Here is a 6,000-nt window from a genome sequence, read left to right as displayed (position 1 = left end):
GCCAGTGGCATAGTTCAACAGGTAGAAGCACTCGCTATGTGACACTGACATCTCAGTTTGCTTCTCCACACCCACAGTGAAAAGATAGCTCCAATGCCCAAAGGCTGTCTTCTGACCTCCAACCTGCATGCTGTGGCAACCATGGGCAAGCACACACACATGCATATGAACTTGTACACGCAGAAAATATGAAATAAAAAAAAACCTTTCAATTGAAAAATAAAACATTAGCATAAAAAGCCCAATAATATAAAAGATTTAATGTGAATAATCTGCCATAATTTTCCAAGTACAACACAATTATTTTACTGAAGACTGGAATATAAAACATTAATTTTACTAACATTTAATATTTATGCTCTTTTAGACTCCATGTATAAGACCAAGCTTTTTCCTCACTTCCTTAAATCTATCTTTAACATGTCTCTACTCCTCCATTCTGTGGACTGGGTTCTTTACATCTAATCATCCAAAATGTTATTAGTCAATTACAGGAAGTTAAAGACCTTAGGAGACAAGGTGGGTACCCACCTCCATTGCCAGGAGCACTATGACACATGACTCCAGTAGGCATCAACATAGCCACCACTATCATACCCAGAACCTTTGTGCCATTTAGTGGAAAGGATACTTTCTGGGCACAAACTGTCTCTTTGGTTCAACAAAATACTCCATGTTCTGGGACACATTTGAAATGAGAATTATGCTCTGAGGCCTTAAATGGACCTGTGGGTTCATGTTACAGGAAAGAGAATGCAGGCCGAATTCCAGGACCTGCAGCCCATTCTTATGCATCAGGTCCCTTTGTTCCCTTTGCAAATTGAGTATGCACAGCATTACTAAGATGGGCACGAGGGAACTCACATTAGCACAGCATTCAGAAGGCAAAGTCAAGAGGGTAATCAATTTGATAGCAGCCTGGGATAGCAATAGCAGTTTACAGGCCAGTCTGGGCTACGTGGTGACTATCTTGAAACAAAAAATATATATATATAAGTTAAACCACTTGTGGCTGTTTTCTTCTGTCTTTTTTTCTCTCCTGGAACTCAAAAGAACCACTGTTGTCAAGTTTTATAAGCCAGAAAATCATCAAGACTTCAAGCCTACCTGATCCTTAAGAAATGATTCTCTTCCCTCCCCTTTAATGTGCTCACTGCTTGTCACTCATCCTCATCCATCATAAACCCATGGTCTTCTTCCTCTTTCTAATGCTTATATATAAATGTTGCATCAAATGTTACTTGCATCAATACCTTTGTTATACTCAAGATCTAGGCACAGAGCTAGAGTTGCGGGAAGAATGGCCATCTTGGGTTATGACACTCAAAATGTTAACTTGTTTCTGGAGTGCCTATGTCAGATCTGAAACATGAAATTTCTCCTTGTATCTCCCATAAGCATGCCCACCTTCAATATGATTTCAGGTGCTGCTATACAGTACAGGCTTAGTCACTGAGATAAAAATGTAGTTGTTTGCCTCATCAGACTGATAGTTCCCCAGTTCCAATTTTCTTTTGTAGCCTTTGGCTCTTAATTGTAATAAAGTATGTTTATCAAAAAAGGAAAGGGACTAGGAGAATTGGAAGGAAAGGAAACTGTGGTCAGTATGTAATATATAAGAATAGAATAAATAAAATTTAGAAAAAAGAAAATATGCTCATTTCATGTATAATAAGAAACATATAAACTAAAACTGCACCAAAATACTGGTTCTCAGCTATATTGGAAAAGACAAAAAAATTGAGGGTTCAGGAGATTATTAAGTGGGTACATGTGCTTGCCACCCAGCCATGAGTTCAAATACTAGAACCCATACAAAAGCTAGACGTGTAGCATGAATGTCTATAACCCAAGTGTGCCCATAAAAGGATGAACAGCCTTAACAGGAGACATCCCAGAAGCCCATGGGCCAACTAGTCAACAAAAAAAAATCAAATGAGGTACCTTAAGGTGGATGGCAAGGAGCAACACCTAATGCTGTCCTGTGAAAGTATGTTGACAGAGGTTTCTGTCCTACCCAGTCCTGCAGCTGTTCAGTCCCAAAGAAACACACAGAGGTCTATATTAATTATAAACTTGTTGGCATATTAGCTCAAGCTTATTACTAACTAGCTCTTAAAACTTAAATTGAACCATAATTCGTATCTGTGTTAGCCACTTGGCTTGGTATTTTTTATCAGTGAGGCATTTTCATTTTGCTTACTTTGGGTCTGGGTGATGACTGTAGACTGAGCCTTTCTGATTTCCAGAATTCTCCTGTTCTGGTCACCCCACCTATACTTCCTGACTGGATACTGGCCAATCAGCATTTTATTAAACCAATACAAGTGGCAAATATTTACAGGGTACAAGACCATTGTCCCACAGCACTTCCCCCATTATCTTTCAAAACAAGAATTCTGGATCTTAGCTCCTTCTTTTAGATTTTTTTTTCCTGACCGTTATCCATAACAACTTGTAACCAACATGATAAACCAAGATAAATATCCATAATCCATTTTTTTGGAAATGTGGGTGGAGTTTTCTTGGCTACTTCCTGCTGATTGGGGGAGCTGATAATATTATGGGGACCCAAGAAAATTTATGATTATGGTCAAGTCCTTACTGGAGTATTCTGTGTGGCTGGATCATCTCAGCCAGCAGTCTTGAAGCTGTTCTGGATGTAGAACTCAGTGGAAACTGTAATGAATGTACTCTGAAATGTTGGATTATCTGGGTCATCTGTTCTCACTGGAGATTTTTCAATGGGTTTTCCTCAATTAAACCTTATTTTTCTTAACCCAGAATGAATCCACAGCCAATCGAACCTTAGTTTTCTTAACCTACAATGAATCCACAGACTGTCATTTCCTGTGGAAACAAAAGCAAAATCTCTTTTCCAAAGTGACATGTCGTTTGACTTAAAATTTGAAGTCAAGGCATTTTCAAGATATTTAGGTTGGATTAATCTAGCAGTATTTATAATCACATGTCTTTTAGCAGTTGTTGCTCCTTCCTCAGCAGTCAAACAATTCAAAGACAACACAATAATACACAGTATCCAGATTCTCTGAGTATTTTCCATCTTTACATGGAAGCTAAGCCAGGGCAGATGGGAGCTGGGAGCACTAGTTTTTCTCCTGAACCAAGGTGGCTAGGTTTGGGTTACAATTCTAGAGCTGGAATTCCAATCTCAACTCTGACCTGGGCTGGTGGATAAAAAGCCTCAGGAAAATAGCATTTTCATAAATTTGTGCCCCAAAAAGTATGGTGGCAAATGATTGTTTATAAATGTTTATTTACATTTAAAGGGGCATATGATATAGATATGAATACTTTGCATTGGTATGGATCTTGGCCTATGGATACAAATTTTAAGTTTTATATATATTTTGTTTTATATATATATATGTATATATAATACACACACACACATATATATATATTATATATATATATTTCAGATCTTGATTAAGGTATTGTTTGTGAAGCTCATTTAAAAATGTAATGTATAATTAAGAAATGTAGGTTAATAGTCATCTATAATAGTCAAGCTTGTAGTCATGTTAGGTTTTCTAGATATACAGAGATAAATTTCAGTTAGTTATTTTTCATATCTTTCAGAGACCTTCAGAATATGGCATTTAAATATTTAAGAACTTCGAACTTTTCATGACAATGAGACACATCTGCTTCTGGCAGCACCAATCTACTTCAAGAGGATGATGGGCATTGAAGAGGCATCTTATGGAGTTTGTTAGCCATTTAGGCAAGAAACTGTTCTTGCCTGGACTGCTTGATGTTCTGCTATATAAACTGGACATGCAGAACCCACAGAAAAATGACTGCTGAAGTTGCCTCAAGAAGGTGAGACAGTCCTTCAGGGTTCCTGTTTCATAAAAGAGTCTGCCAGACATTCTGCAGGACACAGAAGAAAATGACTGACAAACTGCCAATATAGGCAGAACTGTCTTTGAAATTTCCTGCATTGTGGAAAAGTCTGCTGGATACTATGAGCCTGTGGGCCGAAGATGGGTGCCCCATGTTACAGAAGAACTTTGGGTGACTGTCCAGGCAGTGATATGTCTCTGTCAATTCTAGAGTTTTGGAAATTGCTTACAATGCAAAGTGATGTAGGAAATGCTTTTATTGATGGACTGGATCACTACCGTTTGTACACAAGCATCTTTTTTCCTTTGACTCTCTGGCTACTTTCATATTTATAATAAATGTCTTCTCACTTTACAATAAAGGTTCTCAAAAAAACCTGCTAAAACTTGCCATCTTCATTTCTTTCCTTCCCTCTTCTCTTAAATATACTTACTAACAAGGCTTGTCTCCTCAGAGCTCCACCAAAACTTCCCTCTGCAACATTTCTAATTACCTCCACATAGTCAATTCATGGTCAATACTCATTCCTGGTATATATATATATTCAAGAACTATTCTCATCAGTTTTATTTTTTTATTAAAAATTTCTGCCTCCTTCCCGCCTCCCATTTCCCTCCCTTTTCCCCCACTCTCCTCCCCCTCCCTCTCCAGTCCAAAGAGCAGTAAGGGTTCCCTGCCCTGTGGGAAGTCCACGGTCCTCCCCCCTCCATCCAGGTCTAGGAAGGTGAGCATCCAAACAGGCTAGGCCCCTCCAAAGCCAGTACATGAAGTAGGATCAAAACCCAGTGCCACTGTCCTTGGCTTCTCAGCAGCCCTCATTGTCCGCCATGTTTGGGGCATCCGGTTTTATCCCATGCTTTTTCAGTCCCTGTCCAGTTGGCCTTGGTGAGCTCCCATTAGATCACCACCACCGTCTCAGTGGGTGGGTGCACCCCTCATGGTCCTGACTTCCTTGCTCATGTTCTCCCTCCTTCTGCACCTCATTTGGACCTTGGGAGCTCAGTCCGGTGTTCCAATGTGGGTCTCTGTCTCTATCTCCATCCATCACCAGATGAAGGTTTTATGGTGATATGCAAGATATTCATCATTATGGCTATAGGATCGGGCCATTTCAGGCTCCCTCTCCTCAGCTGCCCAAGGATCTAGCTGGGGACATCTCTCTGGACACCTGGGAACCCCTCTAGGGTCAAGTCTCTTGCCATCCCTAAAATGGCTCCCTTAATTAAGATATATACTTCCCTGCTTCCATATCCACTCTTCCTTTATCCCAACCATCCCATTCCCCCAAGCTCTCCCCATCCTCCCCTTCACACTTTTCTCTCACCATCTCCTCTTAGCCCCATCCCACCCCACCCCCAAGTTCCCAATTTTTGCCCAGCAATCTTGTCTCCTTCCAATATCCAGGAGGATGACTATGTTTTTCTTTGGGTTCACCCTCTTATTTAGCTTCTCTAGGGTCACGAATTATAGGTTCAATGTCCTTTATTTATGGCTAAAAACCAATTATGAGTGAGTACATCCCATGTTCATCTTTTGGGGTCTGGGTTGTCTCACTCAGGATAGTGTTTTCTATTTCCATCCATTTGCATGCAAAATTCAAGATGTCATTGTTTTTTACCACTGAGTAGTACTCTAATATGTATATATTCCACACTTTCTTTATCCATTCTTCCATTGAAGGGCATCTAGGTTGTTTCCAGGTTCTGGCTATTACAAATAATGCTGCTATAAACATAGTTGAACAAATGCTTTTGTAATATGATAGGGCATCTCTTGGATATATTCCCAAGAGTGGTATTGCTGGGTCCTAGGGTAGGTTGATCCCGAATTTCCTGAGTGTGGCGGTTTCTCATTCCTGGTCTTACTTGTACCATGTTTGATTGGGTATTTTTTCACTATTATTTTATGTGTATGGATATTTTGCCTTTCTGTGCACCACGTGTATGCCTGGTGCCTACAGAGGCCAGAAGAGGATGTCAGACTTCCTGGAACTGGAGTTACAGATGGTTGTGAGCCACCATGTGGGTGTTAGAAATTGAATCCATGTCCTTTGAAAGAACATCCAGTGCTCTTAACTGTTTAGCCATCTTTCAGTCCCAGGTTGGGGGGGGTGTAATATTATAAAAGAAA

The sequence above is a fragment of the Arvicola amphibius genome, chromosome X (genome assembly GCF_903992535.2).
Source record: "Arvicola amphibius chromosome X, mArvAmp1.2, whole genome shotgun sequence".
Taxonomy (NCBI): Eukaryota; Metazoa; Chordata; class Mammalia; order Rodentia; family Cricetidae; genus Arvicola; species Arvicola amphibius.
Note: the sequence above shows the minus strand (reverse complement) of the source record.